We start from the raw sequence: 27,694 nt of genomic DNA, 5'->3' as shown, positions 1-27,694 counted from the left end.
TGTAAGTTTTCAGCTATCCCTGTTTCCCTGCCTTTACTCAACCATCATGACCTCTAACCCCACAAACCCATAAGCCTGATTAAATGCTTTCTTTTATAAGTTGCCTGGGTCATGATGTTTTGTTGCAGCAATAGAAATAAGTAAAATAAGACTTCTGATAGGTTGTTCTGATGTGTGTCTTTATATAACAATTATATACACTTGAGGGATTTATTTCTCTTTTACTCATAAGTAGAAGTTATATAGCTGTTTTCTAAAGTTATTTTCTAAAATGTAAATGATAATTTATATGGAAATTCTACTATTATGTATGTTCCTACAATTTCTTCAGTGAAGTTCTAGGAGATGTAAATTGACATTAATTCCAGTTAAAATGATGTAAATGTTTTAATGTGATTACTCATTGTATATATGCATTAAAATCTGACATTAAGCTCTGTAAGTATGAGCTGCTTGTATATTAAACAATAAAAACCTAAAAGCATAGTCCAGAGACATTTGGGATACTCCTGGTTGATATCTTGACAAAGTTTTGCTTAACTTTGTATTTTAGTAATTTCTACTGTAGGGTTTGCTCATACACAGTTTTCTAGATTCACAATGATTTAGACATATCTCATTTAAAATTATAGATAAATTTTATTTGTTATTCTTCATAATTTAAAGCATCTTTATAATTGTACAGAATCCACCTGAAACTATTAATGATGATTAAATAATCAAAGAAATCCCCTCAAACTCCTAGATATGATTTAATCTCTTGTTGTCTGGATAAACAAACTTTTCACATTGTATGTAAGTTGTTTTCATTTTACAGGACTCCAGCTGAATACATAAAATCTATTAAGTGCATTACCGTTTACATGCAGGTTTTAGTGTGTTCAGATAAAATGTGCACTTCAAATCTTAAAAGACTTTCTTCCTAATTAAGGAAACATAAAGCTGGTGGATTTAAAGAATTAAAATGCTCTAAATTGTTTTACAGATACAATTTTTAAATAATAAGAAATCGTCTAGCTTTCAAGGGAGACTTTTCAACCTACCATGCTCAATTTCTAACAAGTGAAGTTAAGAGCTGCATCTCCCATTTGAAACCAATTACATATATAAATATAATGTAAGCAAAAGCAGTAAAATTTTATTTTCCAATGTTTAATCTAAAAACACTAAAAAGGATTGTTCATTGCAAAACTTCCATGCAATTAGAATGTCTTAGTCAATGTAACGTGTCACTTGTGATTTAGAAAATGGACTGTTTAAAGCTAGAACGACACACATACTAGTATTAATTCTCAGACAGGCATTCTGGCATATGCCTGGAATCTTAATAGGTGAAGACAAGAGAAGGGTGAGTGTGAGATCATCGGTGTTTTCAGGTCAGACTGAGACACCTGGAGAGACCATGTTTTCTGGAAACAAGGGCTGAACACTGTCTCTTTCTAGACTCAGCTCCTACTACAAGGCCTCTCCACCCCTCCACTACACTGAAGGCTTTAGTGGGCTCCACTTTCCTTTCTCAACTAGCTTGTTAAGTGTAATTTGTAGCCTGACTCCCAGGCTTCAGACCAATACTATGGCCCCTGTCTATTGACTAGACATACCTTGCTTCTATTGGAACATTACTCTGAGGTTGACCCCCACCCCCAATATTTGACATTTTTCAAAAGTAATCAGGGATACTATACTGACAAATACAGAGATTATTCCTATGGAGGATGATTGTTGGGGGCAATATGAGATTAAACATTTATTTATTCAAGAGATATTTATGAGTTCTAATCTTTTCTCATTGTGAATGCTGGGATGAATCCATGATTAAAGAGAAAGCAACATGTATCCATAAATTTCATTTTAACAGTAAACAACATATATAATCTGTGCTGATGCAATAGAAAATACAAATATATTTCTCAAGATACCCATTATTTATATATGTTAGCTCTTAAACTACATCAGTAAAATGCTAAAAAAGAGTAGGTCATTCATTTCTGCTAATTTGATTATAATATTGGCCAACCAAATTAGTTTATTTTGGAATTAATTATAAAATAAATTGAAAGATAATGTATTTTTCTCAATTTTGTTTTCAATGGGTGAGGTATACTATAGGATTAGCTATCGATGGTTTCTGCCTGTGTCCAGAACTGAACTGAACTGATCCCACAACTCGCTGCACCCAAATCCCATGGGGGAGAGAGCTGGACTCTGAGAAGTGCAAGGGGTCAATCCAGAGACCTCGGGGAAAACTGTCATGTCTGCTGACATGCCTGGAAATAGAAACAATAAAGAAAGCACAAAGGGAGACAACCCTGGAGATAGAAAACCTAGGGAAAGGATCAGGTGTCATAGATGCAAACATCACCAACAGAATAGAGGAGAGAATCTCAGGGGCAGAAGGTACCATAGAAAACATTGACATAATCATCAAAGATAATATAAAATGTAAAAAGCTCCGAGGAAGCAGTCAGGAAATCCAGGACACAAGGAGAAGATCAAACCTAGGGATAATAGGTATAGAAGAGAGTGAAGACTCACAACTTAAAGGGCCAGTTAATATCTTCAACAAAATCATAGAAGAAAACTTCCCTAACCTAAAGAAAGAGATGCCCATAAACATACAAGAAGTCTACAGAACTCCAAATAGATTGGACCAGAAGAGAAATTCCTCCTGTCACATAAGTCAAAACACCAAATGCACAAATCAAAGAAAGAACACTAAAAGTAGTAGGGGAAAAAGGTCAAATGACATAAGCAGACCTATTAGAATTACATCAGGCTTCTCCCCAGAGACTATGAAAGCCAGAAGATGCTGGACAGATGTCATACAGACCCTAAGAGAAGACAAATGCCAGCCCAGGCTACTCTATCCAGCAAAACTCTCAATTAACATAGATGGAGAAACCAAGATATTCCATGGCAAAAGCAAATTTACACAATGTATTTCTACAAATCCACCCATACAAAGGATAAGAGATGGAAAACTCCAACACAAGGAGGGAAACTACCCCATAGAAAAAGCAAGAGACCTTGCTGATCCCGGCCCACAGATCCCTGCTTCCAAACCGCATAGGAAAGAGAGCTCACTGCCCTGACAGGTGGGCACTCCTGAGACCGCAGGGCAGGAGACATCCCTAGTATTGCCCACCCCTGCCCACATCCCTGGCCCAATAGGAAACCTTATACGGCCTCTGGGAACAGGAAGATAGGGGCACTCATTGCTGCGGTCCAGACACTGCCCGGATCTTAAGGGACCCAGTCAAACAGCTCCCTACACCCAAATCCTGTGGGAGGGAGAGACAGACCTTCAGAGGGGCAGACACTCCTGGGAAGGCAGAGGAGACTACACTCTGCCCACATTTCTGACGCTAGAGCAAAACACCTAGCACCATCTGGGCCCCCTGTGCACAGGGTCTCGAGCGAAGGCTGGGCAGGCCATTCTGGATGCTGCCCTCAAGGAGAGCTGAAACCCAGATCTAAGAAGCAACTCCAGGCCCGAGTCCAGAGGCAAGACCAACTTTTCTGCTCCAAGTGACCTTCCTGGTAGATTCAGTACACACGCCCACAGGAACACCTGAAGACCAGTAGAAAGGAACCACTACACACCTGAAAGCAGAACACTCTGTTCCCATAAATGGAAGAAAGAGAACAGGAAAACAGGTCTATAGCACTCCTGACACACAGGCCTATAGGACAGTCTAACCACTGTCAGAAATAGCAGAACAAGGTAACACCAGAGACAAGGTGATGGCAAGAGGCAAGCGCAGGAATCCAAGACTACATGGCATCATCAGAGCCCAATTCTCCCACCAAAGCAAACACCGAATATCCAAAACACCAGAAAAGCAAGATCTAGATTTAAAATCACATTTGATCATGATGCTGGAGGACTTCAAGAAAGACATGAAGAACTCCCTTATAGAAATGCAGGAAAATAGAAATAAACAAGCAGAAGCCTATAGAGAGGATATGCAAAACTCCCTGAAAGAATTACAGGAAAACACAATCAAACAGGTGAATGAATTAAAAATGGAAATATAAGCAATAAAGAAAGCACAAAGGGAGACAACACTGGATATAGAAAACCAAACGAAGAGACATGGAACCATAGATAGAAGCATCATCAAAAGAATGCAAGAGATAGAAGAGAGAATCTCAGGAGCATTAGATTCCATAGAAATCATCGACATAACTGTCAAAGATATTGTAAAATGGAAAAAGATACTGGCCCAAAAAATACAGGAAACCCAGGACACAATGAGATCAAACCTAAGGATAATAGGTATACAAGAGACTCAAAGAACCAGTAAATATCTTCAACAAAATCATAGAAGAAAACTTCCCTAACTTAAAGAAAGAGATGCTCATAAACATATGAGAAGCCTACAGAACTCCACATAGATTAGACCAGAAAAGAAACTCCTCCCGTCACATAATAGTCAAAACACCAAATGCACAAAACAAAGAAAGAATATTAAAAGAAGTTAGGGAAAAGGTGAAGTAACATATAAAGACGGACCTATCCGAATTATACCATACTTCTCCCAGACACTATGAAAGCTAGAAGATACTGGACAGATGTCATACAGACCCTAAGAGAAGACAAATGCCAGCCCAGGGTACTCTATCCAGCAAAACTCTCAATTAACATAGATGGAGAAACCAAGATATTCCATGACAAAACCAAATTTACAAAATATCTTTCTAGAAATCTAATCCTACAAAGGATAATAAATGGTAAAGTCCAACATAAAGAGGCAAGGTACACCCTAGACAAAGCAAGAAAATAATCTTTATGCAACAAAACAAAGAGAAGACAAGCACAAACATAATCTCACATCCAAACATGAATAAAACAGGAAGCAATAATCACTATTCCTTAATATCTCTCAATATCAATGGACTGAATTCCCCAATAAAAAGACACAGATTAACAAACTGGATAAGAAATGAGGACCCAACATTTTGTTGCCTACATGAAACACACCTCAGAGACAAAGACAGACACTACTTCAGAGTAACAGGCTGGAAAACAGCTTTCCAAGCAAATGGTCTGAAGAAGCAAGCTGGAGAAGCCACTCTAATATTGAATAAAAATGATTGTCATCCAAAAGTCATCAAAAAAGATAAGGAAGGACACTTCATATTCATCAAAGGAAAAATCCACCAGGATGAACTCTCAATCCTAAATACCTATGGTCCAAATACAAGGGCACCTACATACGTAAAAGAAACCTTACTAAATCTCAAAGCACACATTGTACCTCACACAATAATAGTAGGAGATTTCAACACCCCTCTCTCATCAATGGACAGATCATGGAAACAGAAATTGAACAGAGACATAGACAGAATAAGACAAGTCATGAAACAAATGGATTTAACAGATATTCATAAAAACATTCTATCCTAAAACAAAAGGATATACCTTTTCCTCACCACCTCATGGTACTTTCTCCAAAATTGACCATATAATCGGTCATAAAACAGGCCTCAACAGATACAGAAAGATAGAAATAATCCCATGCGTCCTATCAGACCACCATGGGCTAAAGCTGGTCTTCATTAACAGTAAGTAAAGAATGCCCACATATACACGGAAGTTGAACAATATTCTACTCAGTGATAACCTGGTCAAGGAAGAAATAAGGAAAGATATTAAAGTCTTCTTAGAATTTAATGAAAACGAAGGTACAACATACTCAAACTTACGGAACACAATGAAAGCTGTGCTAAGAGGAATACTCATAGCTCTTAGTGCCTGCAGAAACAGGAGGGAGCATATATCAACAGCTTGACAGCACACCTAAAAGCTCTAGAACAAAAAGAAGCAAATACATCCAGGAGGAATAGAAAGCAGAAAATAATCAAACTCAGAGCTGAAATCAACCAAGTAGAAACAAAAAGGACTACACAAAGAATCAACAGAACCAAAAGCTGGTTCTTTGAGAAAATCAACCAGATATATAAACCCTTAGCCAGACTAACTAGAAGACACAGAGAGTGTGTCCAAATTAACAAAATCAGAAATGAAAAGGGGACATAACAACAGAGACAGAGGAAATTCAATAAATCACCAGATCCGTCTACAAAAGCCTATATTCAACAAAACCTGAAAATCTGGAGGAAATGGACAATTTCCTAGACAGATAACAGGTACCGAAGTTAAATCAGGAACAGATAAACCAGTTAAACAACTCCATAACTCCTTAAGAAATAGAAGCAGTCATTAAAAGTCTCCCAACCAAAAAGAGCCCAGGTCCAGACGGGTTTAGTGCAGAATTCTATCAGACCTTCATAGAAGACCTCCTACCAATACTGTCCAAACTATTCCACAGAATAGAAACAGAGCACTACCGAATTCCTTCTATGAAGCCACAGTTAATCCTTATACCTAAACCACACAAAGACACAACAAAGAAAGAGAACTTCAGAACAATTTCCCTTATGAATATTGATGCAAAAATACTCAGTAAAATTATTGCAAACCAAATCGAAGAGCACATCAAAACAATCATCCATCATGATCAAGTAGGCTTCATCCCAGGCATGCAGGGATGGTTTAATATACGGAAAACCATCAACGTAATTCACTATATAAACAAACTGAAAGAACAGAACCACATGATCATTTCATTAGATGCTGAGAAAGCATTTGACAAAATTCAACACCCCTTCATGATAAAAGTCCTAGAAAGAATAGGAATTCAAGGCCCATACCTAAACATAGTAAAAGCCATATACAGCAAACCAGTAGTTAATATTAAACTAAATGGAGAGAAACTTGAAGCAATCCCACTAAAATCAGGGACTAGAGAAGGCTGCCCACACTCTCCCTACTTATTCAATATAGTTCTCGAAGTCCTAGCCAGGGCAATCAGACAACAAAAGGAGATCAAAGGGATACAGAATGGAAAGGAAGAAGTGAAAATATCACCATTTTCAAATGGTATGATAGTATTTTTAAGTGATCCCAAAAGTTCCTTGAGAGAACTACTAAACCTGATGAACACCTTCAGCAAAATGGCTGGCTATAAGAAGAACTCAAATAAATCAGTAGCCTTCCTATACACAAAAGAGAAACAAGCTGAGAAAGTAATTAGGGAAATAACACCCTTCATAATAGTCCCAAATAATATAAAATACCTTGGTGTGACTTTAACCAAGCAAGTGAAAGATCTGTATGATAAGAACTTCAAGCCTCTGAAGAAAGAAATTGAAGAAGACCTCAGAAGATGAAAAGATATCCCATGCTCATGGATTGGCAGGATTAATATAGTAAAAATGGCCATTTTATCAAAAGCGATCTACAAATTCAATGCAATCTCCATCAAAATTCCAACTCAATTTTTCATAGAGTTAGACAGAACAATTTGCAAATTCATCTGGAATAACAAAAAATAGAGGATAGCTGAAACTATCCTCAACAGTAACAGGACTTCTGGGGGAATCACTATCCTTGAAGTCAGGAAGTATTACAGAGCAATAGTGATAAAAACTGCATGGTATAGGTACAGAGACAGAGAGATAGACCAGTGAAATAGAATTGAAGACCCAGAAATGAACCCACACATCTATGGTCACTTGATTTTTGACAAAGGAGCCAAAACCATCCAATGGAAAAAAGATAACATTTTCAGCAAATGGTGCTGGTTCAAATGGTGTCAGTATGTAGAGGAATGCACATCGATCCATGCTTATCACCCTGTACAAAGCTTAAGTCCAAGTGGATCAAGGACCTCCACATCAAACCAGATACACTCAACTAATAGAAGAAAAAGTGGGGAAGAACCTCGAAAACATGGGCACTGGAGAAAATTTCCTGAACGAAACACCAATGGCTTATGCTCTAAGATCCTGAATCAGCAAATGGGATCTCATAAAACTGCCAAGCTTCTGTAAGGCAAAGGACACTGTGGTTAGGACAAAATGACAACCAACAGATTGGGAAAATATTTTTACCAATACTACAACTGATAGAGGGCTTATATCCAAAATATACAAAGAACATAAGAAGTTAGACTGCAGGGAGACAAATAACTCTATTAAAAAATGGGATTCAGAGCTAAACAAGGAATTCACAGCTGAGGAATGCCGAATGGCCTAGAAACACCTAAAGAAATGTTTAACATCTTTAGTCATAAGGGAAATGCAAATCAAAACAACCCTGAGATTTCACCTCACACCAGTGAGAATGGCTAAGATCAAAAACTCAGGTGACAGCAAATGCTGGCGAGGATGCGGAGAAAGAGGAACACTCTTCCATTGTTGGTGGGATTGCAGACTGGTAAAACCATTCTGGAAATCAGTCTGGAGGTTCCTCAGAAAATTGGACATTGAACTGCCTGAATATCCAGCTATATCTCTCTTGTGCATATACCCGAAAGATGTACCAACATAAAACAAAGACACATGCTCCACTATGTTCATAGCAGCCTTATTTATAAGAGCCAGAAGCTGGAAAGAACCCAGATGCCCTTCAATAGAGGAATATATACAGAAAATGTGGTATATCTATTCAATGGAATACTACTCAGCTATCAAAAACAATGAGTTACGAAATTCATAGGCAAATGGATGGAACTGGAAAATATCATCCTGAGTAAGGTAACCCAATCACAGAAAAACACACATGGTGTGCACTCACTGATAAGTGGATATTAGCCCAAATGCTCGAATTACCCTAGATGCACAGAACACATGAAACTCAAGAGGGATGACCAAAATGCAAATGGTTCACTTCTTCTTTAAAAGGGGAACAAGAATATCCTTGGGAGGGTATAGGGAGGCAAAGTGTAGAACAGAGGCAGAAGGAACACCCATTCAGAGCCTGTCCCACATGTGGCCCATACATGTACAGCTACCAAACTAGATAAGATGGATGAAGCAAAGAAGTGCAGGCTGACAGGAACCGTATGTAGATCTCTCCTGAGAGACACAGCCAGAATACAGCAAATAAATAGGCAAATGCCAGCAGTAAACCACTGAACTGAGAATGGGACCCCTGTTGAAGGAATCAGAGAAAGAACTGGAAGAGCTTGAAGGGGATCGAGACCCCATATGAACAACAATGTCAACCAACCAGAGCCTCCAGGGACTAAGCCACTACCCAAAGACTATACATGGACTGACCCTGGGCTCCAATTGCATAGGTAGTAATGAATAGCCTAGTAAGTGCACCAGTGGAAGCAGAAGCCCTTGGTCCTATGAAGACTGAATTCCCAGTCAATGTGATTGTTGGGCTGAGGGCGGCAATGGGGGGAGGATGGGGAGGGGAACACCCATATAAAAGGGGAGGTGGAGGGGTTAGGGGGATGTTGGCCTGGAAACCAGGAAAGGGAATAACAACTGAAATGTAAATAAGAAATACCCAAGTTAATACAGATGGAGAAAAAAAGAAGAAAAAAAAAAAGAAAAAAATCATCAGATCCTAGTACCAAAGCCTATCCTGAAAAAAACTGGAAAATCTGGAGGAAAGGGACAATTTGTTAGACAAATACCAGGTACCAAAGTTAAATCAGGCTCAGATAAACCATCTAAACAATTCAATAACTGCTAAAGAAATAGAAGCATTATTAAAAATCTCCCAACAAAAAAGCGCCCAGGCCTAGATGGGTTTAGTGTAGAATTCTATCAGACCTTCATAGAAGACCTTGTACTAATACTGTCCAAACTATTCCACAAAATAGAAGCAGAAGGAACACTACCCAATTATTCTATGAAGCCATAATTACTCTTATGCTTAAACCACAAAAAGACTCAACAAAGAAAGAGATCTTCAGACCAATTTTCCTTATGAATATCAACACAAAAATACCCATAAAATTCTCACAAATTGAATCCAAGAACACATCAAATCGATCACCCATCATGATCAAGTAGACTTCAGCTCAGGGATGCAGGAATGGTTTAATATATGGAAATACATCAATGTAATCCACTATGTAAACAATCTCAAAGTTGAAAAAAAAACCACATGATCATCTCATTAGATACTGAGAAAGTATTTGACAACATTCAATACCCATTCATGTTAAAAGGCTTGGATAGATCAGGAATTTAAGTCCATATCCAAGCTTAGTAAAACAATATACAACAAACTAGTAGCCAACATCAAACTAAATGGAGAGAAACTTAAAGCAACCACACTAAAATCAGGGACTAGATAAGAATGCCCACTCTCTCCCTACTTACTCAATATAGTATTAGAAATCCTAGCCAGAACAATTAGACAACAAAAGGATGTCAGATGGATTCAAACTGGAAAGGAAGAAGTCAAAATATCACTATTTGCAAATGATATGGTGGTATACTTAAGTGACCCCAAATGTTCCACCAGAGAACTCCTAAGTCTTCTCAACAACTTCAGCAAAGTGGCTGGGTATAAAATTATCTCAAACAAATCAGTAGCCTTCTTCTACTCAAAGGATAAACAGACTGAGAAAGAAATTATGGAAAAGACTTCACAATAGTCCCAAATAACATAATATAACTTGGTGTGACTCTAACCAAGCAAGTAAAAGATCTGTATGAACTTCAAATCTCTGAAAAGATCTCAGAAAATGGAAAGACCTCCAATGCTCATGGATTGGCAGGATTAATATAGTAAACATGGCCATTTTGCCAAAAGCAAACTACAGATTCAATGCAATCCCCATCAAAATTCCAACTCAATTCTTCATAGAGTTAGAAAGAGCAATTTGTAAATTCATTTAGAACAACAAAAAAAAAACCCGGATAGTGAAAATTATATAAGAACTACAGAAGAACTTCTGGAGGAATCACCATCCTGAACTCAAGCAGTATTTCAGAGCAATAGTGATAAAAAAAGAACTGTATGCTATTGGTACAGAAACATACAGATAGATCAGTAGAATAGAATTGAAGAACCAGAAATGAACCCATACTCCCATAGTCACTTCATTTTTTGACAAAGGACCTAAAACCATCCAGTGGAAAAAAGATAGCATTTTCAACAAATGGTCCTGTTTCAACTGGCAGTCAGCATGTAGAAGAATCCAAATCATCCTGTCCAAAGCTTAGGTCCAAGTGGGTCAAGAAACTCCACATAAAACTAGATACACTCAAACTAATAGAAAAAGTTGGGAAGAGCCTCAAACACATGGGCACTGGGGAAAATTTCCTGAACCAAATGAACACCAATGGCTTATGCTCTAAGATCAAGAATCAACAAATGGGACCTCTGCTTCTGTTAGGCAAAGGAAACTGTCATTAGGACAAAAAGGCAACCAACAGATTGGAAAAAGATCTTTACCAATTCTACATCTGATAGAGGGCTGATATCTAATATATAAAAGAACTCAAGAAGTTTGACTCCAGAGACCAAATATCCCTAATATTCCTATTTAATAAAAGTGTTCAGAGCTAAACAAAGAATTCTCTGCTGAGGAATATTGAATGGCTGAGAAGTAACCAAAGAAATGTTCAACATCCTTAGTCATCAGAGAAATGCAAATCAAAACAACCCTGAGATTCTACCTCATACCAGTCAGAATGGCTAAGATCAAAAACTCATTCAGCAACAGATGCTGGCGAGGATGTGAAGAAAGAGGAATATTCCTCCATTGTTCGTGGGATTTCAAACTGGTACAACCACTCTGGAAATCAGACTGCAAATCTGAAAATTGGACATAGTACTACCTGAGGACCAGCTATACCTTTCCAGTGCATATACCCTAATGATGCTCTAACATACAATAATGACACATTCTCCACTATGTTCATAATTATAATTTATAATTGCCAGGAGCTGGAAAGAACCCAGATGTCTTTCAACAGTGGAATGAATACAGAAAATGAGGTGCATCTACACAGTGGAGTACTAATCAGCTATCATGAAATTCATATGCAAATAGATGGAACTGGAAAATATCATCCTGAGTCCTCACTCACAATCACAAAAAAACACACATGGTAAGTACTCACTGATAAGTGCATATTATCCCAAACACTTAAATTACCCAAGATAAAATCCACAGATCACATGAAGCTCAAGAAAAAGGATGACCAAAGTATGGATGCTTCATTCCTTCTTAATACAGGGAACAAAAATATTCATAGGATGGGCTATGGAGACAAAGTTTGGAGCAGAGACTGAAGGAATGTCCAGGCAGTCCCACCTGAGGATCTAGCCCATACATATACAGCCACCAAACTAAACAATATTGATGAAGCCGAGTAATGCATGCTGACAGGAACCTGATATAGCTGACTCCTGAGATGCTTAGGCAGAGCATGTCAAATACAGAGGCGAATGCTGAGAACAGGTCCATGTTGGAGGAATTAGAGAAAGGAGTGAAATAGCTGAAGGGGCTTGCAACCCCATAAGTACAATACCAACAAACCAGAGCTTTCAGAGACTAAACCAGTATCCAAAGACTACACATGGACAGACCCATGGTTCCAGCTGCATTTGTAGCAGAGGATGACCTTGTTGGGCACCAATGGGAGGAGAAGCCCTTGGTCCTGCTGAGACTGGATCCCCCAATGCAGGGGAATGTCAGGGTTTGTACAAAGTGGGCAATGGTTGAGGAGGGGGAACACCCTCATAGAAGAATGGGGAGGGGGGATGGCATAGGGCGCTTATGTCTGGGAAACCAGGAAAGGGAATAACATTTGAAACATAAATAAAAAAGATAAATCTAAAAATATCTCAAACCACCAAAAAAATAAGTTGATGTCCTGCTTAATTTTCTAACTTTTCAGTCTTGGCTCTATATAGGTTAATTCTGTGAATGTACTATATATGATAAAATTAATATTCTATGTCCTTGAAGTACACCATGATTTTATTATTTTCAGTCCTTTTTTTTGTCAGCATGTCTTTATTTTGGAGCAGACACTGAACACATGAGAAAGCATCCAATGCTTCTACTATAGCTGTTTAAATCTTTACTATTCACAAAAACTTCCAAGTTCCTTGCAGGAGAGACCTCTGCAACTAAGCTTGGGAACTTGTGCTTGATCCCCTACTCTTGTAATTCATCTTCTGACCTCTCTTCAAGCACAGTGACATGCCTATGCCTACACACACATACCTGCAGAGACACGTGAGCGAATGATGTAATAATAAATCCCCATATGGCTGCAAGGAAAGCTCTTAGAACATAATATTTAAAAGGTGAGAATAGCTCTGAAAGCTTTCGTTTGTAATTAAAGTTCTTCTAGAAAACCATCTTGCTTTACATGTTTGCCATTCCACAAATCTGTTTAATTCCATCTGCACTGCAGCTCTGACGGTAGGTTTGTCATTATTGATTTGACTTTAAATATCAAATTCAAAACACACAGTTTAATCCAAAGTTCATACTCAGTTTAGATTTTCTTCATGTAGACCAGAATAAGGGTTTTATGAACCTTGTCTCCTTTTTGTTTTTCCTTCCTCAAAAGTCTCATTATGCCTCCATTGTTGTAGAAATTATTGTTTTTAGCTTAAATTCCCCATAGTCTTACATATTTGATGGATAACACAATTCATCTAGCATAACAAGTATTAGAGGCAAAGGCTTTGTGTCTGAGATAGAGGGGATCGTAGATGGTTGGCAGCATGGAGATGGCAGTGAAGGGCAGTAGATGTGGGGGATGAAACAGTGACCGAGTTATACCATGCAGATACAAAATTCCTGTAAAATGTACAGTGCTGTATAGATTTAAATCTATATCATTCCGCTGAAGAGGGAGCCAGGCTGCTATGCTGGAATTGGCTAGTGATAAGTAGAGTCTTCCACCTGTTATGATGCACAGCGATGAAAAGCTTCAGTAGGTGCCATTTTAATTACTTTTATTCATTTTAAGGATTGTTTTGTTTTCTGTTTCTGATTTTCTTTTTCCCTTTAGGAATCCTACAACCCGAGTTTCTGGTATAGGTTGGCAGGCTTCTTCTACAGATTGCTAATTTATTCTTAGGAAACTAGGTAAATAAAAGTTAATTAATATTTGCATTCAAAATTTTAAGGTGATTCTAGGTATAAAACATGCTGTGGCATATTAATGCAAAGTGTCAAACTTTTAAAGTTTTTTAAATAAATATGCAGTATCAGAGGGGAGTCCGTTCTTTGGGTGGGAAATGTATGAGGCATAGTTTGGCTAAAAAAATCCAGAGTATACACTGGGTGGGCAACATAATGTGACTAATAATCATTTCAAATTAAATATTTTGTTTTCTTTTCAATAGTTACCAATTCTGTCATCTGGTAATATTGATCATAAATTCTGTCATTTCCAGGCCAGTTTCTACATAAACAAATTAAAGAGTTCCCAAAGAAGGTTTGCTTTATTCCATGGCAAGTCAACCTAGATTTTACCTTTCTTTGACCATCTTGTGAGAATCTATGCATATACTGACTGACCCAACTCTTCTTAGCTTACTCCCATGTTTACTTTGGTCATTGCATTTCTCTACTCACTCTTTTTCTTTTCTTTTTTTTTCATTTTTTTTTATACTCCAGATTTTATTCCCCTCAGGTCCACCCTCCGACTGTTCCACATCTCATCCATCCTCCCTGTCCCCCCTATCCCCACTCCTGGATGATGTCCCCACTCCATCGCCCCCTCATCACCATGCCTCTAAACTCCCTGGGGCCTCTAGTCTCCTGATGGTTAGGTGCGTCTTATCTGACTGAAGCCAGACCCAGCAGTCCTCTCTGCATGTGTGTTTGGAACCTCATATCAGCTGGTGTATGCTGTCTGGTTGGTGGTCAGTGTCTGAGAGATCTCGGCATGATCTTCTGAAGTATGTATTCAAACAAGAGTGTACAATAGCATTCAAAGCTGTTCATCTTTCTAAGTATGAAGTCTAACTTTGTATCAGTGTGTAATTTCCTATACCTAATGGTTCCCTGAAAATTAGCCCCGCAGAATCTGATGAACTGAGAAAGAAACAATTAGATACATTTACTGATTCCGCAAGCAGTGGTCAAACGCCATTGTTTCTGGCAGAATAATGTGAGGTTCCTGGTGTTTGGGTTTAGCCCACTAATACGACCGAAGGATCTGAAGGAAATATTCAATACAGCCATGGGCAGCTCACTTCATTTGCATTTATTTGTCTTCAAACTCACTCTAGATTTACTGCCAAAGCCACGGCTTAAAAACTGTTCTTGTCTCCCTTCTTCGCCGTAGTCTCTGTGTTCAGTTGGAACATTTGGGAAGCTCATACTTTCCTATAGTCAAGAAACTGGCAAGGTTTTCTGAAGCTTGTCTTTACTGTAAGCAAGCTATTATATCTGAAATTGTAGAATCCCATGTATGCCAACACCATGAGGCCGAGGTCAACTTTGATTCACATTCCAAACACCTCTATTCAAATGACCTGGGCACCCACCTAACCTGTCTTTTACCATTCAAGTAATTTTTTTTTTGTATGGAGAATCAAGAGTCATGAATTGTTCTTCTCCTTTCTAATAAAGCAAAATTAAAAGAGAAGGACTCAAGTGGCTTGGCACTTTACATCTAGATCATCTTTGCTTTAGATCTTGTGCTCTTGGAACTTGGGATCAAATTTATTAATAGTGTCTGTGTATGCTACCTGTGGGAGGTCTGGGATCTGCTCCTAATGAAACATGTTGCTCGCCACAGCCAGGTCAAGAAAAAAAAAACCCACTGGAACCAAGATACTTTCAGTTGCAATTAGGGAGGAAACTGCAGTTACAGACTCCTGTACATTCACAAAATTTATGAGTATATTTACTATTTTATAATTATTCCTACTTCTACAGACATAATACAAAAATTACTTTCTTTTTTAAAGTTTAAATTCTTCTGTAATTCTAAAGATGTGCTGTGAAATGCCATAATATTTCTTAGTAGATATTTTAAATAGAATGTCACCTGAGTCTCATGATTAGATGCTAGTTAATGTAAAATCTTCGCAGACTTGTAAGGATTGAAAATGTTTTCTGCGGACTCTTTCTCAAGATATGAGTACTCAAGTTAAGAACAAAACCACCAAGTCAAACTCATTCTTACTATAATCTAGAATCTAAATGACAGCTGTTATATCCTCCAGGTTTGGGGTTCAGACTTTTATATGAGGGAATCAGCTTATTGATGATTTTGTAATATTATTAATATATTTTAACTTTCTGAGGAAAATGTTATTATGATAAAGAATGCAAAACTGTTAAAGTAAACTTTGACAACAACTACATCTGATTGTGTAAGTTATTTATATGCAAATACCCCATACAGAAAGAGCATCCATTCTAGAGATTTATCTTTGTACATAGTAAACTGCTTTTCTCAGCAAGAATAGTAAGAATTGATGGGAAAGTTGTAAATATATACAAAAAAATCATTGTCCTTTTCAGAGCATGGCCATATTAGCAAAATGGCTTTTTAATTCTTCTGTTATTTCCCAACTAACAGGGAGTACATAAAACCAATTTAGGTGTCTACATACACAGGTATGCATGAAAATAATTTTTTCCTTTAAGAGGAATAAAGACAAAAGAATGTGAATTTTTTGAGAGATTCTGAGGATTGAAGCCAAGATTTTACTCATTATGGGAAAATAATCAATTACTATTCTACAGCACCACAATGGACGCATAATTCTCAGAGACAAGATTAATGAAAGTCAGAGGCAAAAAAGTCAAATAAACTATTAAAGAGGGATATGGGGGAGAAAGAGAGATAAAATAAAGTTGCAGAGGTTGGAATTTTGGGATAATTTGAAAAAGGTGGATAGAAGATAGAGAGTATGATCAAAATATGTTATATGAAAAATAATTGAATAGAAAGGTCTGTGAAGAACAGTACACTTAGAAGCCCATTCAAGGCAAAGGTGAAATTTAGTGCATATGAAATACAGAAAGAAAATTAAAATACATAAACAAATCAAGTTCTAGGAGTTTAATTTAGAACATGAGAAATGATGAAAGTGATAATAAACATGAATGGCAATCCATTATGTACATATGTGTGCATGTATGTATATATTTGTATATACAAAATAAAATTTTATCAGCTTCAGATTTTTCATATTTCAATATGATATAAGTAGTCAACTGCAAATACTACATAGAGTTTTTATACATATTAGTATAGTTTTATACACACATACTCACACACACACACACACACCACGTAAGTATACAGAAGGGAGATATATATGAATGTGCATATGTACATATATATGAATGCTTATCAATAAAATACTTGAAACAAAACAAAAATGACTGGTAGATTCCTAATATTTTAAGAAATAGTCATAGAACTTATTTTATCAGACAACGATATACAGAAGAGTCTAGAAAATGTTTGGAAAACTCATAACTGTATTTTAATTATATATATAGAGAGAGGACATATAACTATCAGACATCATGAATTTGTCTTATGTCCAGTGATATAACATCTCCTGCTTTACAATACTAAAATCCTAAGCACCGTTTCTGTAGTATATTTTTAGTCATTGAAAATTTAAAATTTGCAGAAGGTCTTCCCACACTACCTATTTTCCTCTACAATGCCTCACATTCATTGTACTAGTATGCATAAAATTCCATGTAAGATTTGCAGTTGACTGCTTATATCATATTCAAATATGAAGCTGATAAAGTTTCATCTTTTCCAGGAACAACTAGGGTAAGGTTTCCATTAATCTATCTTTTTAGAATTTTTATTTATATATTTATCATGGAATCAATTTCTACTTAATAATTAATACAGAACAAAAAGACCCATCCCATTTTCATCCAAAAGTGTGTGTGTACATACATATATTCAAATTTCTATCAAGATTACAGTTTAAATGGCACAATATCAGTGTTCAATTCAAACTTACATTTTTCTAAATGAGAAAAGCAGATTAAATTTGAATAATTAATTTTAATGCTTTCTTTTATATGTAGTACATTAAATTTTTACTTGCTCTGAGTCATTAATGATGGGCTATAACCCAATTTCCAAGATCTGGAGATTTTTTTAGCACAGATTAGCCTTCGTGTTTATGACAGGCAAACCTTCCTCAGAGGCAATAGAAAATTTGTAACTATACTTTAGTTTTAATTGGCCTGACCCAGGCATGCTATGAACAGACTAACTTTTCTTAGCAAATTGCTCTCAAGGTAATTGTGTTTATTTTTCTGGGATATATCCTTGAATTAATTTTCAATCAATTTTTAAGAGTAGACTGTTCTTTTGATGTTAGTGTTAAAACTTATCTTCAAGTCGAACAGAATTCTGAATATAATCCACTTTTAGCAACAAGGCTCCTCTTGTTCCATTTAGTAATGTATCCAGCTGTAAATTACTTAACAATTAATTACATGAAACCAATGCATATGAACCCTTGGACCAGGAACTTTCAGGATATAAATGCATATGTTCCCAACTCAACACTTAGTTATTTAAATCCTCTCTTAAAACTGATATTATATAAGGCAACCCAGAGAACTAGGAACAGGAAGAAAGATCTCTGATCAAGGCATCAGAATTCCTGGGTTTCCATCATTAGTTTTTATTTCTAGGTGTGTGATGCTTGCGGGGTGTAAGTAGCAGAGAAACTCAAACGATGTTAGCTCATGTGATTACAGAGATGTATTATTTCAGGCAAGTTTACTCTAGAACTGGATAATGGAGAAGCTCTGTAGAACTCTAAAAACATGGTTTTTTCTTTGTTTTCTTGCCTCACTATATTTAATATATTAATCTTTCCAACTAGTATCCTTGCACAATCAAATTGGATTGGCAAATGTTGGTGAATTGCGGTCTATCACTGCAGTATTTAATGTTTTCTAGTCAGCATATGATATTTAAGTAACTTTGAAACTAATAATTTTAAAAAGAAAATGCTTGAATTACCCTAGATGCCTAGAACAAATGAAACTCAAGACGGATGATCAAAATGTGAATGCTTCACTCTTTCTCTAAAAGGGGAACAAGAATACCCTTGGCAGGGAAGAGAGAGGCAAAGATTAAAACAGACACAGAAGGAACACCCATTCAGAGCCTGCCCCACATGTGGCCCATGCATATACAGCCATCCAATTAGACAAGATGGATGAAGCAAAGAAGTGCAGGCCGACAGGAGCCGGATGTAGATCTCTCCCGAGAGACACAGCCAGAATACAGCAAACACAGAGGCGAATGCCAGCAGCAAACCACTGAACTAAGAATAGGACCCCCGTTGAAGGAATCAGAGAAAGAACTGGAAGAGCTTGAAGGGGCTCGAGACCCCATATGTACAACAATGCCAAGCAACCAGAGCTTCCAGGGACTAAGCCACTACCTAAAGACTATACATGGACTGACCCTGAACTCTGACCTCATAGGTAGCAATGAATATCCTAGTAAGAGCACCAGTGGAAGGGGAAGCCCTGGGTCCTGCTAAGACTGAACCCCAGTGAACTAGACTGTTGGGGGGAGGGCGGCAATGGGGGGAGGGTTGGGAGGGGAACACCCATAGGGAAGGGGAGGGGGGAGGAGGATGTTTGCCCGGAAACCAAAGAATTATTATTAAGTATTAAATAAATTAAAAAAAAAGAAAATGCCCTCTGTGGCTGAATGCATTATGTCCAAGTTGCAGGAAATGGATAATGTTGTCTGGCTTAAATTTATTATTTCATGTGTGTTTACTTGGATAGAATATCATGATGGTCAAACAAGTGAAGCTGTTCAACCTTTCCTCACCTTAACTATTTCAGTGTTTCTGTAACTAGCCCTCGTAATGGTCAGTGTACTGAGTTTGGTAGAGAACTAATTAAATTATGTGAAAATAATTATGCCAATACACTACATCAGACAAACCTGTGGAATCATGATAATATGTTTTATAATATACAGTAGTATTTCTGCTACATTTAGTCTACTATAACATTATGCACAAAGAAGAATGAGAGTAGGTTGTGGTAAATTACTCCGTGTTTCTTTATACCATTCTCATATCACAGTCTTCAAAATGGATTCATTAGGTAGTCTCAAGGCACTGAGTTGGAACAAACAATACCTTTATAGTTCAGGCTACTTTACAGAATAGAAATGATATGAATTTTGCTCTATTAAACAACCTTTTTGTTTGTTCTTTAACGTGTGGTCCCTAAAGAAGAATTTTCACTGGTGGGGAAGTAGCTAGACATAAAGGATGTGCAGCCATTTGGCTCTGAATCTCCCACTATACTAAAGAAAGGCTCAGCATCTTCATTTAAACAAGATGTCCAGGTGATTCACATGTGGATACATTTTCCAGAGTCCACTTGGACAATATGGTTTCTGTTTTCATCTAACAAATGTTTTGAGTGTAAATATTATGTTAAAATTATGTTTACATCAATTCATCATAAAAATATTTTCTGAGGCAAATTATATAAATCAACTGAATCTTTGACTACTTTACTTTTCATAAACATTGCTTTGTTCTTTTGTTTTAAAAATTATTTTACAACAAAATTTAGTTCAGTCAATTACTACATTTTTCATATGTAATTGTTATATTTGACCAACCATATAAATTTTTTATGGTACTTAGCTGCAGGTCCAATTTTCTGGCTTAGATCTATTACCCAACTTCATCAAACTTTTGGCATTATAGCAGTATTATATTGTTAGTACAAAATTCTGACCTCTTGAGACATGTATAGAAATTTTTTTATTTGATTATTTGCAACAGTAGTTTCAAATAACTTTGCAGACAGAGCTGTTGAAAACTAATGCCTTTAGCAGGCATATAGAATTTTATTTAGTATAAGTTCTATCTTCACACACAATCACATATTACTTTATTTCTGTTATCATTCAACTTCAAGATATATTAAAGCAGCATATGCTATTAACAATATAGATAGGCTTTTGTGCAGATTACTTTGAAGATTATAATTGGCATCTAATCTTTAAGCTGGTACCTATTCTCACTAATGTTTATCCCCTTAAATAATCTGGTACGTTATGGATATTCCAAGCATTTTTGAATTAGAGACAAATAGAGTTCCTAATTATCAAATATATGCTTTGAGAATTCAGAATACAAAACCTACTTCTACCTGAGAAGTGGATAGTTTCCATTCCTTCTGGAAAGTACAGTATAGTGCAAATGTAAAAACAGAAATATGATAAGAGTGTTTTCTGGGATGTTGTACATTTTATTCAATGAAAAAGAATAGACTATGAGTCTGGAACAAAAGGAAACTTGGAGGGACTATGAGATAGTGGTCAGTGAGAGTACATGGTTGTCTGATGTCAACTACAATGGAACACAGGGCAGACAGTGGTGAGGATGGTGATGTCCTGAGACCACAGGGAGATCAGAGTACAGACTCTGGTAAAGCCTGAGCTTGCAAAAGAGTGATTGACATGGAAATGAAAGGAATGACCCTGAATGGCCTTTCAGGCACACAGAATGCCTCTTTTTTCTTGCTACACATCCTTCTTAAAAAAATCGAAATTGTTATTAACTTTAAATTTTTCATTTGGTTTTCAACTTTAGACCAATCCCTGAAGTTTTGTACTGCGACATCTCATAGAAACTTGATATCCTAAGAATAATTCTCTATTTTATATTCCAAATTAATATTTTTCTTGACGATTCAATTGTAAAAGGTGAAAAGAATTCATACTCTACTAATCAATGCAGCTATCCCAGTGAACTCTCACACATATATTTCCTTGTCTGCTCTCTGTCCCCAGTTGCCTGTCAGGCTACCTCTGCGATGTCCCATAACTAGTCTTTCCTTCTACAAATTCAGTCATTCAAATGCATTTCTCACAGCTGCCACAGAGACCAGTCTCTGAAAGTCTACCCATGTAAGCCCTCAATAAAATATTGCAATGCTTTCTAAATCTTGTCTTCTGGAAAGGTAGTAAATTGTGATAGAAAGAACAAAACTTAGAATCACACACAAACTTGAATCTTGAGTCTGCCATATAATATATATCTCTGTGAGAAAGTTATTTATCTGTCCTTTAGTTTTAAAAGTTTACTTCACAATACTTTTCTGAAAACTGGAAAAATTTATATATGTGTATGTAAAGTGTGTGTGTGTGTGTGTGTGTGTGTGTGTGTGTGTGTATCAGACAGTGAACAATGTTAGTAAAATTTAAACTTTAAAAATCTAATAGTTTATAATGCACATGTATACATAAACTTATATAGTTACATGAATATTACATATGTATTTATTTTCTAAATATATTTTTCTTAATAAACATTGCTTAAAGTTTAAATAAGTAGGGTCCGTTTGTATTGAAGTCCTAAATATAAATGTCTATATCTATTATAAGGATAACAATAATACAAATATAGAAGCTACCTCAATAAAAGCATTAAACTTTTATAAGATATATTGATCTTTTTTATGAAGTAGTTTTGGTTAGTTTAAATTTTATTTATTTTATTTTTTGCTATTATAATTACAATATTTCCTTTTTTCCTTTCCTCTCTCCAAGTACTCTTATATGTATATATATATATATATATATATATATATATGTCTCCTGTTTTCTTTTAAATCCATGGTCTGCTTTACACACACACACACACACACACACACACACACACACACACACACTTATATAATCAGCTTATATAATCTCTTCTGCAATAATGTCTCCTGGGAACGTTAAAAGCTACACCTATGAAGTCTCACCAATGTGACTGACTGCCTGACCATGAGCCTAACAAGGATGACATAATAGGCATGCTAATATCAGCAGCGTAAACACAAGAGGCTTCAACCATACCGAAAATATTTCTTCAATATTGTTTGGATATCATACAGTTAAATAAAAATGTTGTGTGTGTTTGTGTGTGTTATATAGTTCAGGAAAATCTTGCGGTGCCATAGTGCTAGAAAAATGTATATTACTATAGAACTATGACCTATGACCTCCCTTAATATAACATGTTGTAGTGGTTATACAACTTAAAATTATTATTTTACCCGCTTTCTTCATGAAATTATAATATAATAAAAATACAATGTCAAAACAATAAAACACTTTCTCTTATGGTAATCTGTACCAATCAAATAGTGTGTCTACAAAATCAGAAGCAGGATGATTCAGTTACTACATCTAATTATTAGACATTGTGATGAATTCTGAGGATTCAATTGTTTTAAATAGCCATTTAAGTACTACTGTACAAAGAGTAAAGCAAACGAAGTTGCTTGGTAAAACTGCTATGTCTTGTTCAAAACAGAAATACAAGAAAACGTCTGGATATTCAAGCTAGCTTTCTTTGTGGAAGGGCAAGGTAATCACCAAGGTAATTCCAGCAATGGTTGGAGTTCTCTGTAGACTGAAATTATCTAGACTCATCAAAGGTCGTGTGTCTATAAAGACTGTGTTGAAAAGATCATAAGTTTCACTGCTTTGTTTCTGGAAGGATCCACAGTTTTTTCTGATTCTGTCAGGATGTTGGGATCTACTCTCAGTATTGTTTATTTGCATATCTATTATTACTTTAAATTACTTTATATTTATACTACTTTTGCCCATTACATGCTTTATAATCACAAACGTATTTGCATGTCTGGAATTGCTAATAATGATTTTTAACATTTCTGAGAAAGTTCAAACTACAGATCTCTAGGGTTTGTTTTCACATTAAATTTTTTAGTCTCCACTTCAGAAACATAAAATAGAAGTTGTTAAATAGCACTTCCTGAGGAATGCACATGTCTATACTTTAAGAAAAAGATCTCTAAGCAAGCAAATTTCTGACACACAAGCAGGATGTGGCAAATAGTGCAAGATTATGTACAATGAATTTTGAATTATTTTTGGTGCTGGACTTTTATTGTTATAATATGACGATTTTAGAATTATTACTGTGGATATTGCTCAGTGACTAAAGGTTTTAATACATGAAGCAAAGCATGAGGACTTTAGATTGAATTCCTAGGACCCATAAGAATGCCAAGTGGATGCTTAAGAAAAGATGCTGTTTAGAAGGTAGATACAGGGCATCTATCCCTGGAGTGAGCTGCAGAACTACACTGTCTGTACTTGTGATGTCTGGGTTAACTGAAGGAGTACTGCCTCAAGGATTTAAAAGATAGAGAGTAATCATAAGGCTGTGATGTCAACTTTCAACCTTCATGCAACATACACACATGTACATACATAGGTCCACATACATGCTCCAACATATATTAACACATATACACATATTGCTTGCCTATTTACATATGTAAAGAAAAAAGCAAATGAATACCTTAAACATATTTGACAGTTTATTCTTCAATTCAATTCAGTTCAATTTAAATAATATTTTAAACCATGAACCAGATGACATTTTCTCTCTACTGCAGGTTCTATGCATGAAAGTTACTAAAATTTTACTTCTGAATCTACAGGAGTAGAACCATAAGGGGATGTTGTTGATGGAGGCAAGGGCCTAGTGAGATTGCCAGGAGATCATGTGAACACCATCCTTGATCTCTCCAATAATACCACTGCTCGGAATCTTCCAGGACTCACTTCCACTAGTTCTTTGCATGGAATGATTTGATTTTATAATTGTATGGGTATCCAAGGATATCACAGCAAATCACCAGAGACTCCGTGGATTGAAGACCCAAAAGTATTTCCTTATCATCCTAGAGGCTAGAAATCTAAGCTCAAGTCTGGGTGGATTTGTTTTCTCAAATATGCCAATGGCTTGAAGGACAGTTGTTTTCTAATAATGTCTTTCCAACATCTGAGACTGTCCCCTAATCTTCTGTTCTTATAAACCGTCAAGGTCAACTGACTTTATTTTAACTCTTTACCAAGGAATCACTTGAACCTGCCTCCAGAGATGTTTCCTTCTGAGGTGCCAGGGAAAGATTTCACCATGTCAGTTTGGGATTAAGTTTAATAGGTGCATGCTGCAAATTTTACTAATATTTATATGATATAAAGAAAGAAAGAAAACTTTGTTTCATGTAGTAGTCTGGATGTGGTTTAGTATTGATTTACATGGTCATTCTGCCAAATCATTATCACTACATGTTAAGGTCTACATAGCTATGTTATCTAAAATTCAAACATTGAATACTTAATCCCAACAGAATGTCATTTGTTTGGGACCTAATTGGAAACACTTAGATAGATCATGTGAGTAACTTCATGGGTTAGATCAGTACTCTTATCATAATAGACAAAGACCCCCGCACATACTATTCACTTACCACAAAGACACATCAAGGAACTAGCTATGAATGAGCCAGGAAGTCTACCCTCATCTAACAGCATCACATTGGTAATTTGACCTCAGGGATCTCAGACTCTGGAGAGAAGTACATAACTTTTGTTTTAGTCACTCGTCTATGATACTTTTATCAGCTGCCCAAACCACTGTGACATAAAACTCTTAACAAGAGATGACAAGAGAATGTCACTTCAAAACATTATAGGATTTTATTTGCAGTTTTATGATGACGGAACCTCGCTGGAGTTAGTTAAAATTCCACACAAACCATATAAAAGACAATGGAGGGCAGAATTAGAGAAATACTCTTGTCTTTGAAGCATAGGACAAAAACCCATGTTTTGTGCTTATACCGAAACAGCCACTCAACGAAGACTGAACCTCTGTTTGCAAAATACAGTTGCCTATTTAATTAAAAACAAAGTTTTATCTGAAGTGGACTAAACACCACTACTGTTTAATTAAACCAACAACCTTGAAGAGGATCATTCCTAGAAGATCAATTAACATTCTGTTCTGTGCTGAAGGTCATATTTTGTGATCCACTGGCATAACCTTTAAAATCCACTCCGCCTTTACAATTTGTCTTTATAGCATTTCCATATAATCCAAACAATTAAACAGGAAAAAAATTCATCCACTACTATACTGTACTATTAGTACTCACCTTGAAATTAAAATAATTTACCAAATGGTACATTTGTGCTGTTTTATTTTTAAAAAATGGTATTTTTGAGCATCTAGGTCTTCTGCATGGAAATTTGGTTCCTGTGAATGATGCAGGTGAGTTAAACTTGTATATAGAGGTGAAATAATATACTAGGTTCTGGTCTACAAGTATAGCAGGTCACTAATAGGAATCATTTTGTTGCCTTTTTAAAATTAATTAATTAATTAATCAATCAATTTTGCCAGCCATGTTTGTTCTATCCTCTGTCTCAGGGTTATGTGGACTCTGGTTCCTGACCCTGCAAGCAGTGTAACAGGAGTTCCTTTTCATGGCATCATGGACCATTATCAGAGAGGCTTCACCAAGCTCCCGATGAGAGTAGATATAGAGACCTGCACCCAAACACTAGGCAGAATTCAGGGAATCCTGATGAAATAAAAAAGGCAGGATGGTAGGAGCCAGAGGGATCCAAGATACAAGAAAATGCCTCACAGAATCAACAAACCAGGGCTCATGGGGGCTCACAGAGACTGAACTGTCAATCAGGGAGATGCCTATCTTCATGTAACCGAGGTTCTCTGTATACATGAAATAGTTGTACAGTTTGGTATTCTTGTGGGACTCCTACTGGATTGCCTCTTCTACTCTTAATATGAGTTAAGTCGCCCTGTGTTCTTGCAACATGATATGCCAAGTGTGGTTGATGTCCCTGAGAGGCCCGCCCTTTTCTGAAGGGAAATTGAGGAGAAGAGGAATTGAGGAAAAGAGAGGTGGGTGACTGAGAGGACAGGAGGGATGGAAGGATGTGGTTGGAATATATGAGAGTAGGATAAATAAAAAGTGAAATATTAAACAAATAGAGGAGGGATATCAATTTCCCATCCTCTTTTACAAGCCGAACTTTCAAGTCACGGTTTCTATAATATTTGCCCTATATGTCTGAGTCACACAGCTATGTGGACATAAAAGAAAATACATAAATGTTAATAATAGCCTGGGAAGAAAGCCTCTATTACTGAGCACTCCTCTGAAACATTTGGAAATGTTTTAAGAAATGGGAAAGAAAGAAATGGCATATGGAATTTGACGAGGACAATGCTGCTTTGACAGATAGTAATTGCTAATGGCTTGCAAAAAATATTTCTTCCACTTTCAGAAATGTAAACGATGACTTTGTTTTAAATAAACAGTAGTAGTTGCCTTCCTTCAAAAATAATATATTCTGAAATGCACTCTAAGCAGTGTTCAGCTAGATAGAGTGATCATTTAGACAAGTATCTTCCTGGGTGTGCTCGATGACATGTGGGAACCTTACATTTGTACTGTTCCTCTGGTGGCAAGAAGGGTATACTTCAAGATAAGTAACCTGTCAGCCACACCATGCCCATAACAGAGTATCATAGAATTTACACCAGCATTTAGATTTAGTTTGCTTGTTTGTTCCTTCATTCATCTCAGTGTACGATTAGATATACCGTTTGCCTGTCTGCTCATCCATTCCAGCGTAGGATGCATTATTCTTGCACATTTTCTTCCACTTGGTGTATCACCTCTTGCCTTAGCCTTATGGTGCTGAGGTCTTTCAGAGTTGATTTCTGCTTGATCAAAATACAATTTTGTACAATAAAAATAAAGTCACTCAATGAATACAAGTAACTTGTCTTCATCCTTAACATACTTTATTCAGTTCTTCCCTCTTCTGACCTCAAAATTAAAATTAAGTTACCTACAAGGTTCATGCTATTCACATTTGTTATATAATATGAATTTTGGAGGATGTGCACAGAGTCCAGAGTATTGATGGAAGTCTGCTGCAGGCCCTCATGAGATACCAGGAACTCCCTGACAGTACTTTTCAAGGGGATATTCTGGTTTAA

General features: G+C 36.5%; 1 protein-coding gene across 5 annotated transcripts in view; it reads right to left on the bottom strand.

The window, feature by feature from the left end:
* Positions 1 to 27,694, bottom strand: part of Edil3 (EGF like repeats and discoidin domains 3) — a 514,777-nt gene that overhangs the window by 85,897 nt on the left and 401,186 nt on the right. The gene's annotated exons all lie outside the window — the stretch shown is intronic.

Source organism: Rattus norvegicus, chromosome 2 (genome assembly GCF_036323735.1).
Source record: "Rattus norvegicus strain BN/NHsdMcwi chromosome 2, GRCr8, whole genome shotgun sequence".
NCBI lineage: Eukaryota > Metazoa > Chordata > Mammalia > Rodentia > Muridae > Rattus > Rattus norvegicus.
This window is presented reverse-complemented; position numbering and strand designations above follow the sequence as displayed.